Raw genomic sequence first — 13,203 nt, 5'->3', positions numbered from 1 at the left:
ACACTAACTGAAGTAATGAATGCCTTTGTTAATGGTTTCGAATCATTTAAATTGTGAATGCTTGGTGAATTTTCCTGATATGTAAATGTTCTAGAAACCGTGTAAGGCTGTACTTCCATCCAATGTGTGGTCAGCTGTTCTTGGTAGCCCTTTTCACATTTGTAGCTCACCTGTATTTTTTGCCTCTTACAGAGCGCAGAGGCCATAGGATAGATAGGAAGTACGACGTTTGTATTGTTTTACAGGAGATTTGTGGAAACAGACACTCACCAGGCTATGGGAGAGTGATGTATGGTGGCAGTGGTTTCAAGCCAGGGCCTAAACCTTTTAATCTGCACTCCAGAAATAAAGCATGCTGACATACTCAGTAAAAATCTATCCAATACCAGGAAATGGGGCACTTTGCTCTCCCATAGTTTGAGCTCTGTGGTATGTTTTAAAAAAAAAAGTTACTAGGGTATTGCGTTTGCACTGTAAGAATGGTTTGTATATCAAGGACCTGAAGACTACTACACAAAATGGTGATACACAAAATGATGGTTCCCTGCTGTCTCTGGCTTGTAGCTCCCCTGGTATCTTTATTTTAGAGGTCCTGTTGTATGCAGTGGGCTGATATTAACTTTGTCATCCCTCTCAGCCTCTCACCTGCCAGCTCTCACTTGTGTCCAGACGTGGGTTCCTTGCTCACCGTGCCACTGGATTCAAGCTGGGCTGGCTGATGAGGGCCAATACCCTTAAACTGGTCCCAAGATGCTTGTTTTCGGTCCAGGAAGGACCTGGCTTGGCATTTCTGGCTGGACTGTTCCCATTGGGAGCAGGGTCAAGACTTTTTTGCAGATGGCTGGGTTTAAACTGCGGTGGCATGGTGACGAAAAGAACGATGGATTTAACCCAGATCTCTTGACTATGGGGGTGAACGTATGATTTATTCAGCATTCCGTCCATCATTTGTTTGCGTAGCACAGCAAAAAACGCCCACATCTGTTGTTTCTTCTGTACCTCTTTTCCGGAAGCATCAAGTAGAGGAAAAAGCACATGAATGGACCCTCTGAATTTTTAATGGTGAGCCAATCAAAGCAAAGGCAGTACAGGCTCTTGATTATCACCAGTAGCCACTAGTTCTAGATACATCCTGGCCTCCTGAAGCAGGTTTTTGCACTTATTGTTCCTTTGCCTGAAGCCTCTGCTGCCCAATTGAGAAAAACCATGCTAGGATTGTGTCCGTGTTCCCCGTGAAGCTGGAACTAATCCTGAAACACCTGAGAAAATTCTTACAGGTTTAGGCGAAAGAGAGGAGCTGGTTTGCTGCTTGCAAGAGCCATTGCCTAGCCGATGCACAGGACAAATGTTCAAAAGCCAGCCCAGGAGCCAAGGTAACCTACAATGATTCTGGCAAGGAACAAAGATGTGCAACAAGGTCTTACTGCATCAAAGTAAAGGCCTTGGGCTTACAGGTAATTCTGAATGAAGAGTCTACCATCCATACTTGCTTACCTATATTACTATTTAACAGATCATCTGAACATAGTCCTACCTGAAGCTGGTAGAGTGTGCTGGTTCTGTGACCATTGGCATGATGAGCATGTATGGTCTTAAGAACAATATATACTCTTCTTGAGTCTGCACATCCTCTTAGTTCTGTAACCCTTTTATCATCTATTTCTGGCGTAAGAATTACACTAGCTTCCTCCAGCACCCTCACATAGTTCATTCAAGAGGTATTAATGGCTAAGCTGAACTCTGAATAGTTTGAAGCACCTTTCTCCAGCATGAAGTGCCTAAGTTACATCCATCTAATGATTTAATGCCACCCTAATCCTAAACTAGCATTCCTTCCACCCCAGTATTTGAATCCCCTGCCAGTAACTCTGGAAAAATCTTGATTGTGACCGGTAGGGACCGACATGCATTCCCCGACCCCTTTCTATTCTCACCACTAATTGCTAACCGTCTCACAGCAACACTTGGCATCCTGGCTTGGAACCCTTATCCAGTGGGTCCATACATGTTCTTTGAACTATCTCATAACTCTCCATCTGCCTCAACTTCATAAGAAGTCTGTAGGTTACTATGCATCTGAAAGATTCTGATCTAACATTAATGAGGTCATGAATATTTCCATTTCATGAATTCTTATTGTTTTAAGCGGTTTGCGATTCACTTTAGAGTGATTTTGAGATTATCCTTTTAGCTTGGATTGATTCTTCTGAGATGCCTTGATGAATTCCTAATCTGTTGTTTGGGATCCAGCTTAGATGTCTTGACAACAAAGAAACAGTGGATCATCCGTTAACTTACTGCATAGAAACTGAAACTGTGATATTCCACAGAAGCTGATGGCCCATACGCATAAAGGATAAAACCCATACATCGAAAATTGTGCAACTTTATTGTTGTAATCCAGGCTCGTCTTTAATCTTTTACCAGCTTTAGAAAGGAACCCTATGAGTAATTTGGCTGTGCAAACCTGTGCAAGATGTATGTGAAGATTCCTGTGAAGGACCACTCAAGAATGGTGTCCAGATTCAGATTTTTGCAGGCTCACCGGCCAAATATTATCTCAGCGTGACCAGTTGCCAAGATTTTCCACTTTGTGCCAATCATTGTATTTCATGGATGAGACACTCTAGCTCACTAATGGCATACAGGCGTTACTCATCCACTGCACTGATCCACATCTCCTTGTCTGGAGCTCGTACATTATGGTTCATCCTGTTTTGATGTCTGTGGTTTCTTTCATGGACATTTTTTAAACTCCTTGACGTACTTTTACATAGTTTGCATTTTTCTGCGAGTAGAGGCCAGACAGTTAAGCTAACTTGCCAGACTTGTTACAAAGTGTTCTATTTTATTGATAGGGCACCTTTTCTATAGTCCTGCAGGGGTACTTGCACTGAATGTTAGTGCACATGCTGCACTATTAACACTTTTGCATGTCTTCATTCGAATCCTCAGTTTACATCCACATGGCCATGCCCCGATGGGTCTGAGTACGTGTAGTAGGATTCACTATCTCTCTTGAACCAAGGACCAGTGAAGCCAAGTGACCAAGATGGTTAGAAACACCACTATGCCAATCTCCTATAGTTCCATTGTGATGAGGTGAGGCTCTCTTGCAGGTCCAAATTCTCAATGTCAAGAGCTCAGAGTGCTAACCATTCACAAAACATTCATGTCAGCATAGGTAAGATTATCCTTGCGGTAGCTAGCAGTTCTTAACCTCTCTTTACTCACGAACACACGAGTGTTTTACCTGTCCCGCTTTTGAGCCTCAGATCTCCCAGCCCACCACTGATACTCTTGATCAGGCCAGAGAGCCCTGTGGCAGGACCCTATTTTTATATTCCTCAGGTGCCCGTCTGATTGGCAGCTGTGATGTGTGTTCCAGGCCTTAGGCACAGCAAGACATTTAATGATCTCAGAAGTGCACGTCATTTCTGTGCCTGCTGCAGTGGCAGATGTTAATGCGGAGGGCCCTGGTTTAATGACCCCCCGCTGACTGTGCAAGGGGCAAACTGACCACCTCAAGCACAGAGAGTGTCAGTGTCAATCACCAGAGCACACACACCACAACTTCAGAGTTCACCTGTGGCCATCCTCTTTTTGGACGCAAGCAGGTTACTATTGGCCCTACAAGAATGTGTCCATCCTTCTCAAGAATAGGTCGTCCCAGATACCCTGCCTCAGCCCATTACCATGATCGAGAAATCAGAATTGTTGTAGATACGTCCTGTGCTGTGGAGGCATTAGTTCAGTCTTATCTGCAGGCTGTGTTTGGTGAAAACAACCTAAAGACTGACAAAAGTCCAGGAGAAATACCTGACTTGGAACTCAGGGAACTAACATTATGCTTATAGCATTAAAAAGAGTTGCAGGGACAGAGAACTCATGCGAGCATCCACCATGTTATGCTCTTACATCTCCTAATCCCTTCTTATGCTCTTGTCAGTCTGCTTTTCTTTTGGACTTATCCTGTGCCTGCTGGAGGGAGGAGGACTTACTTCATATTCATAATCACGGAGATTGTCTCGTGCATCTGTTATTCATGTCATGGTATGTGTACTACCATTGAATGCCTGCAAATCTAGGGTAGTTTAGCCAGATTACAGGTGAAGGGATCTTTATCTCAAGATGTTTACACCTTCTGCACTCCACTTCAGGTATTTAGCTCCCCCAGATTAATTAGTTTGTGTGTAATAACCCCTCCATTAAAAAAAAAATTACCCAGGAATCTCAACCCTTGGTGTAAGAATAACCCTCCAATAAACAGTAGATGAACATTGAAGTAGAAACAGCCCTGGGGTATTTCCTTTTTAAATGGCCAGCTCTTATACAATAAATCTTTGAAGGGGAGTACACTTATAGCAAGTTCATAATTACTTCTATTTCCTTTTGGACTGGCTATTGCTAAGTTGTATTGGATTTCAACAGATGTGCTTTCAGTGGCCTGGTTAACCCCATTCTGTCTCCTGAACATGGCACATCAGTTTAACCTAATCATTCGGGGAGTGCTTTTCTTGGGGCCTTGAGGAGAGTACATTGGTTACTGGACAGTATCTCACTTGTGGCGTTTGGTTCCACAGATGTCCCAGGGCCATGGTACTATCACAGTCCAGTTGGATAACAATGGTATGCCCTTTTAGTACTCTGCTTTCTCTAGAAAGCGAAGTCAAGCAATCCGTGCTTGGTCTGCGGGCTGCAAGGGGTGGGTAGAAAGGTAGATGCAATATGATATTAGTCACAAACTTCAAAGCCCAGACAGTGCTTTTAACTTCAGAGAGGAAAATTACTTTTACTTACAGCCTAACAAATAGAACTAGGATTTGCAAAGCAAACCAGAAGGAGCTAGTACCTTGGGAACAGAGAAACAACCCTATAATTATCACAGCTCCTATGTGCAAGGTGCTACATTTTCTATACCATTATTCCTTTGGATACTATTTTCCTGTGGGGCTATGCTCAGGTCGACTCAAAAAACGTGTTGGGCTTCTAGTTTCATACCCAGGCTTTTTCCTGCAGGGGATTTTTTGTGCCTGACATACAGGTACAGGGACTTTATCAAAATCATTCTGCTGGTCCAGCCGAGGGTACCAGCCTTTATAACTCTGGTGGCTGAAGCCTCTGCTGCTGGGTTTTCCTAATCTCAAAATAGATGGTATCTCAGAAAAGGTTGTAAGCCCAAACATCCTTTGCCGAAACAGGGACCCCACCCCAATGAATTCACTATTGTATCCTCATAATGAGTCACTGGTGATTAGGTATCGTATCACCGCTATGGTGTTCAGTTGGGACATAGTTGAAATCTCTAGGTTCGAGGCATGTGGGCTGCTGAATTCATATCTGTGCATAGATCGCCGCCTAGTGTTGCATAGATCGCCGCCTAGTGTTGGGTCCGGATGTTTGCACGTTGTTGTCCTGGAAGAGTCTTCGAAGTATCCTTGGATAGGTGACTCCTCCCCTGGACTACAGTGCGCATGGGCATCCTCTCCATCCTCAGATTGTTTTTTTCCGCCATTGGGTTCGGATGTGCTATCTTAACTCCAGTTAGGAAAAAGTTAGTCGAGGCCAAAAGGCCTTTAGTTCACGTCGGTACTGTTCACTCGATCGGTTTCGACCCTACCTGTTAGCTTACTAACTTCGGAAACAACTTTTCGCTTTACCTGACCATCGACGACACCGACGATGGAGTCGAGGACACCATTCAAGAGGTGCCCGGTATGCAATGCGAAATATCCCCATATCGACGTCCACCCGGTGTGCAACAAATGCTTGTCGCCGGACCACGACGAATCGACATGCATGGCCTGTGCCCGGTTCCGTTCCAAGAAGACTCTACGGAATCGTCGAGCGGCGAGACTCGAAGCGCAGCACGCGGCACCGGCCCCGGCAGACATCTTCAACGCCGAAGATGTCGAGGAGTTGGAAATCCTACCCTCCAATCCCGGTTCCGAACATGACTCCGGTTCGGACGACGTCGACGAATCACTCTTTCGCAGAGATGAAGACAACGCCGAGGTAGGAGACGACGATGAGGCCTTAGGGGCCGAAGAGAGTAGCTCCAATGACGAGCAAGGCCTACCCGTTCAGACTGACGAGGGCCCAGTGCCACAGTCTATGGCTCCGGTCGAGGGATCGCCTTCGGGCCTTACCCGAGACCTATCCCGCGGTTCTTCGGCCCCGCCCTCGGGCCCGGCCTCGGACGTTCAGCGGCAGCCATTATTACCTACACCGGCTGGTTTCCCTTCTACCAAACCGAAACCGAAAGCTGCACCGGTACAAATGAAACCGAAACCGAAAGTGGCGCTAGTCGGATCGAGGCCTTCCACACCTTCGACGCCAGCGACACGCATCGGCACCGAGCGCACCAAGCGAGACTTCGGTGCCGAACTTGAAGCGGCCGACGCCGGAGTCGGCATTCGGAAAAAGGCCCTCGGTGCCATCAAACCTGCTCGGCTCTCGGCGCCGACGCCATCGACTCCTAAACCAAAGGTCATACCACCTGCTGCGTCTCACGTCGCTTCCACGGCAACACCGAAGCCTCCTGCATCGAAGACGTCGACGGCCATTTCCGCCCCTCGACCCGATGACCCACCGGCGCCGAAAAAGTCCACGGCCGCCTCTACAAACCTGGTGGGCGCTAAGGCCTCGTAAGCGCTTCACGCGCGAACCGTTGCAGCACAAAGCAGCAAAACCCAAGCGGTCCTCCAGGACACATCGGGCTCCGGCCCACTAAAAGCTCAAACAGCCTCTTCGGCGCCAGCCAACATAACTTTTGGCCTGCCGCCATCCACGATCCCGAAAATGTTCCAACTCAGGACACGGGTCACCCACACCACGGTTACACCTGCTGAGACGTCTCCGTCACGTTACATCGACGCCAACACCGGCAGGATGGTTATCCATGACCGGAGGATAACTTCAGAGCCACCCTTGGACCCTTTCAGGATCCCACTAAAGAGAAAGCTGCCTGTGGACTCAGAACCTGTGCTTTGCGAATCTTTCGACTCGCCCTACCAAGACCCACTATCATTCTCTCCCACACACTCCAACACGGATGCGTTGGCAGACTATATGGATGACCAAGTCCCTTACCACGGAGACATGGACCCTGATGACCAACAGGACCCTGATCAAACTTGGGGCGACCCTGCAGACCCCAGTGCACCTCTAGATGCACAGGACCCTCAACTCTATGGAGCGAAAACATCTCCGACAGAGGACACTGCAGCGTTCAACGCTCTTATTGAACGTGCTGCAAATAATCATGACGTGCAGCTTCACTCTGACACCGTGGAAGACGACTTCCTTATGGACACTTTCGCTTCCTCGGAAAGGCATGTAAAGACTCTGCCCATGCTGAAAGGAGTCCTTAAACCAGCCAAGGACATCTTCAAGGAACCCACCAGGGCACGGGTGATAAACCCCAGGATCGACAAAAAGTACAGATCAGCACCTGGGGACCCTACTTACATCAGAGGCCAATTACCTCTCAACTCCATTGTCGCTGCGAATGCTCGCAAGAGGGCACACTCGCAATCAACAGGTGACGCTCCTCCCCCGGACAAAGAGTCCAAGGTTTTAGAGACCTCTGGCAAGCGAGTTGCCGCACAGGCTGCCAACATATGGCGCATAGCCAACACTCAAGCGCTCCTCGCTCGCTACGATAGAGCGCACTATGATACAATGGAGCAACTACTCCAACATCTCCCTGACCAGTTCAAAGAAGGTGCAGAAATTCTTATCAGAGAGGGACAGCTACTCACAAATGCTTCCATCAAGTGTGCACTAGATGCCGCAGACACGGCGGCCAGGGCCATAAACACAAGCGTCATGCTGCGACGACATGCCTGGTTGCGAATCTCCGGGTTCAAACCTGAGGTGCAAAATTATATACTGAACCAACCTGTCAACCCCGACTATTTATTCGGGCCGGAGGTTGACACGGCCCTTGAGAAAATAAAGAAGGACACAGACACTGCAAAGTCCATGGGGGCTCTCCAGACTCAGTCCTTTCGGAGCAGCTCCTTTCGTCGCCCCGGAACTAGGGGAGCAGGTAGAGGGCAGGGGTCACAGCAGACATACAACAAAGGCAATACCCAAACCACCTACGATAAAAACACCCGGGGTGGATATCGTGGCTCCAGTACAAAGGGCAGAGGACGCGGCTACGGCAACACCAGGTCCTCCCCCAAGAACAAGCAGTGACGCCCTCTCCCTTCCTCCCGACCACATAACACCTGTCGGGGGAAGGCTACAAAGGTTCCTGTACACGTGGAACTCCATCACCACGGACAGGTGGGTCAAAGATATTGTCAAATACGGTTACTGTCTAGAACTAACCTCCACTCCACCCACAATACCTCCAAAAAACCGTCCTATGTCCTCAGAGCACTTAACGCTCTTACAGCAGGAGGTGCACAGTATGCTTCTAAAAGGCGCAATAGAGGTCGTACCCGTCCAAGAGCAAGGTACGGGGGTGTACTCCCTGTACTTTTTAATACCGAAAAAGGACGGGTCACTCAGACCTATATTAGACCTGAGACCCCTAAACAGATACATTCTTTCCGAGCATTTTCACATGCTCACTCTACAGCAAGTCCTCCCGCTGCTCAAGCAGGGAGACTTTCTGGCCACACTGGACCTCAAGGATGCGTATTTCCACATACCCATTCACCCATCACACAAAAAATACCTCAGGTTCACTGTTCAAGGGCAGCACTACCAGTTCAGAGTCCTTCCCTTCGGCGTGACAACGGCACCAAGGGTGTTTACAAAGTGCCTAGCTACTGTGGCGGCACATCTACGGAGGCAGCACATACACGTCTACCCTTACCTGGACGACTGGCTCGTTCAAGCAAAGTCAGCCCAGCAATGTGCCAGCCACATGTCCCGCACCATTCACCTCCTTCACAGTCTGGGGTTCTCACTAAATTACCCAAAATCCCATCTACAGCCCGCACACGTACAACAGTACCTAGGTGCGACTATAGACACTCTGGCGGCCACAGCTCAGCCGAATTTGGTGAGAATCAACAGCATGCAAATGCTGATTTCAAAGTTCAAACCTCAACACTCCCTTCCGGCGCGAGTGTTCATGCAGTTGATAGGCATGATGGCCTCCTGCATCTTCATAGTCCCACACGCGAGACTACATATGCGCCCGCTTCAGGAGTGCTTGGCACGTCAGTGGAATCAGGCTCAAGGACAATTGAAAGACCTAGTGTTGGTGAGCGGTCGGGCATACAACTCTCTGCATTGGTGGAATCCACAAAACCTTTGCAAGGGTCGACCGTTCCAAGAGCCTGTTCCACAAATAGTACTGACAGCAGACGCGTCTCTCCAGGGATGGGGAGCTCATGTACTCCACTACACAGTGCAGGGACTATGGACGACACAACAGAAGAAAATGCACATCAACCTTCTGGAACTGATGGCAATCTTCCTAGCCATGAAGGCATTCAAAGTACATCTGTGCAACAAGGTCGTGTTGATCCGGTCGGACAACATGACCGCAATGTACTACATACAGAAGCAGGGAGGGACGCACTCTCCACAGTTGTCTCATCTGGCTCAGAGCATGTGGAAGTGGGCCATTCAGAGGAACATGTTCCTCATGGCGGAACACCTCCCCGGCAAGGACAACCAAATGGCGGATCTGCTCAGCAGACACAGCCACCAGATGCACGAGTGGGAGTTACACCCATCAGTACTCCAGCCGTACTTCCAGCAGTGGGGTCATCCAGAGATAGACCTGTTCGCCACAAGCGAAAACGCAAAATGCCAAAGCTTTGCCGCCAGGTTCCCACATCCGCAGTCGCAGGGCAATGCGATATGGATGAACTGGTCCGGCAGATTTGCGTACGCTTTTCCCCCAGCACCGTTGATACCGCTGGTGGCTCGCAAACTCAGACAACACTCCCTGACACTCGTCCTAGTTGCTCCTACGTGGGCACGCCAGCCATGGTACACCACCTTCCTCGAACTTTCCGTGGTGCCGCATCAAAGGCTGTGGATCAAACCCGCGCATTTGACGCGGAACCATGGAGAGATTCAGCACCCAGATCCGCAACAGCTGAACCTGGCGATCTGGCTCCTGAAGTCCTAGAGTTTGGCTACCTCAACCTGCCACCTGACTGTATGGACATCATCAAGGAGGCCAGAAGACCCACTACAAGAGCTTGCTATGCAGCCAAATGGAAAAGGTTTGTTATTTACTGCGGTAATAATGACATTAACCCGCTGGACGCATCCATCCAAAACATCATTTGTTACCTCCTACACCTATACCGATGCAATCTAGCGTACACCTCTATACGTGTCCATTTGACCGCAATATCAGCCTATCTACAAACCAGGCAGCACCTCTCTCTATTCAGAGTGCCTGCCATCAAAGCATTCTTGGAAGGACTCAAACGAGTTATTCCACCAAGCCACCCACCAGCTCCAATGTGGAACCTCAACCTGGTCCTCACACGCCTGATGGGTCCACCCTTTGAACCTCTCCACTCATGCGAGATTCAATTCCTCACCTGGAAAGTAGCCTTCCTGGTAGCGATCACTTCTTTAAGAAGAGTTAGTGAACTCCAGGCACTAACAGTTCAAGAGCCATTTATACAGGTTCATGCCAACAGGGTCGTACTACGTACCAACCCCAAATTCATGCCCAAGGTAATATCGCAGTTCCACATGAATCAAACTATTGAACTGCCCGTTTTCTTCCAAAACCCACAAACTGTCGCGGAAAGGGCACTCCACACACTAGAGGTAAAAAGGGCCCTCATGTATTACATCGACAGGACCAAACCCTTTAGGAAGACAAAACAACTGTTCGTTGCCTTTGCCCCACACCACAAAGGTAACGCCATCTCCAAAGCAGGGATAGCCAGATGGATAGTTAAGTGTATCCAAATTTGTTATCAAAAGGCAAAACGCACATTAACTATTCCCCCACGAGCCCACTCAACACGTAAGTTAGGGGCCTCCATGGCTTTTCTAGGAAATATTCCCCTGCATGATATATGTAGAGCAGCCACCTGGTCCACTACACACACGTTTACCAAACACTATTGTGTAGATGTGCAATCAAAACAGCAGGCAGCTGTAGGACAGGCTGTTCTCAAAACCCTTTTTCAGACCGCTGCAGCTGGCACTGGTAGCCGCCGCTAATAGAGGGCACTGCTATACATTCTATGCACAGATATGAATTCAGCAGCCCACATGCCTCGAACTGAATATGCTACTTACCAGTATGCATCTGTTCTTGGCATGTAGGGCTGCTGACATTCATATCGCCCTCCCTCCTCCCCAGCGCCTGTAGCAGCTGCAGCTCTCAGAATTACTGTAAGCATGGTCATCACTTTCTGTATCTACTCCATCACTGCCACAATGGCGAAAAACAATCTGAGGATGGAGAGGATGCTCATGCGCACTGTAGTCCAGGGGAGGAGTCACCTATCCAAGGATACTTCGAAGACTCTTCCAGGACAACAACGTGCAAACATCCGGACCCAACACTAGGCGGCGATCTATGCAACACTAGGCGGCGATCTATGCACAGATATGAATGTCAGCAGCCCTACATGCCAAGAACAGATGCATACTGGTAAGTAGCATATTCAATCCAAGGACCCAACTGAATTCTATATAGACAGTGGGACAGATGACCAGCACCCACTACTGAGTCCTAAAGTGTACCTAAAACATCATGAATCTCTATCTCAAAATCTACTGATTCCAGCCCAAATCATTAGTTGTAGGGTCACAGAAATCATTGGCTTCATCATTTCTCACTGAGACCTGGAATCAATTGTGGCTTTAAAGATCAACCATAAGGGCTAGAAAACTGATTCAAATTGTCCCATATTCCGGATGGCCTTGTCCAATCAACAGAGTCTGAAATACTGGGGATGCTCTACCGCATGACCTCCTGTGTCTACAGGGGCAACTTATTGATGTGCGATGGGGTGTGGATGTTGCAAGGTCATCAGCTAGTCAAAGACGGGGGATGCTGAAGCTCCCCAACTCATTTATTTCAGTTTTCTGATGGCTCTGACACCTGCTAGGGTACAGAGATCTCTTTGCTCCTGGATGAATTTGGTCTGTTGAAATGTTCTCCCCAAGGAATTTCTGCTCTTTGTGCAGAGATCAATTCCTTTTGGTGATTAATGACAGCTCCTTTTGCAGGCAAGTATGCTCACTGTCTTTTGTCAGGTCATAGCAGCAAATCTTCACACAGAATTCTTAGACTTGGGTTGAGTATATCGAGAAAGGATTAAGTAGACTCCTGGACAAATGCCCTTTCTTCTGCTGTAGTGGAGATGTCCAGATAATCTGCCAAATGCTGACTCTAGGGGGGTAGTATATATCATATGCCTTTTACCCATTGTGTGGAAGCCAGCACAAATCGGAGGTCTGTCTAATTTAAACACTGGCATACTCCCCCAGTCCTGTGGACTTGCATCTTAGGCCCTTAAACCAAGAATCACAGGTCTAACAGATTTGTTCGGGTCAGAGCGGTATGTGAATTCCAATTCAGATAGACCTTCTCATCTGTTCCTATTGCTTTGGAGACCAACAGCAACACAGGAAATAGGGATCAATGTGCTGCACTCAAGTAGCAGCTAATCTAAACAAAAGACTGGACGACTGGCTGTCCCACACTTACCAGTTACAATATGTTTCGGGGATAGCAACCTTGGAAGTTATGTGCATGCTTTTTGTCCTACATGGACAAATCCAGACTTTCTAAACTAAAGCAACCATCTTGTGCAGCACAGGTCTAAATGGACTCCACCATCCATCAAATATCCATAATTAACAAACACAGACACTCTAAAGCATGGTCTTTACATGTGGCGAAAGCAGGGACCCCAATTATGGAATCTGGGAATAACCAAATGGCAGGCTTCAGGTACTGGTAAAAATGTCTGTGCCCTTGAACTACAAATCTGCTGCTGGACATATAGGGTGTCTAGGTTAAGGGGGGGCACTAGTTAGCCTCACTCTGCATGGTACTACACTCTGGGTCTCGCCCAGTCCTTGGAGCTGTGCTCTGATGATGAAAGGCAATGGAAAACAATTAAGTATCTCCAGTAGACTCATGTGATTGTCAATTTCAATGAAGGAGAAAACTGATCTCATCAGGGGCTGATCACTCAGCTTTTACTAGCCATGCAGGGAAAGTTTGTCCCAAAGGCAAAACAT

The 13,203-nt window shown here is 48.0% G+C and overlaps 1 protein-coding gene across 2 annotated transcripts in view; it reads left to right on the top strand.

The window, feature by feature from the left end:
* Positions 1–13,203, top strand: part of RAB3GAP2 (RAB3 GTPase activating non-catalytic protein subunit 2) — a 687,447-nt gene that overhangs the window by 173,696 nt on the left and 500,548 nt on the right. The gene's annotated exons all lie outside the window — the stretch shown is intronic.

This window comes from Triturus cristatus, chromosome 6, assembly GCF_964204655.1.
Source record: "Triturus cristatus chromosome 6, aTriCri1.1, whole genome shotgun sequence".
Lineage (NCBI taxonomy): Eukaryota > Metazoa > Chordata > Amphibia > Caudata > Salamandridae > Triturus > Triturus cristatus.
Note: the sequence above shows the minus strand (reverse complement) of the source record. Positions and strands in the feature narration are given on the sequence as shown.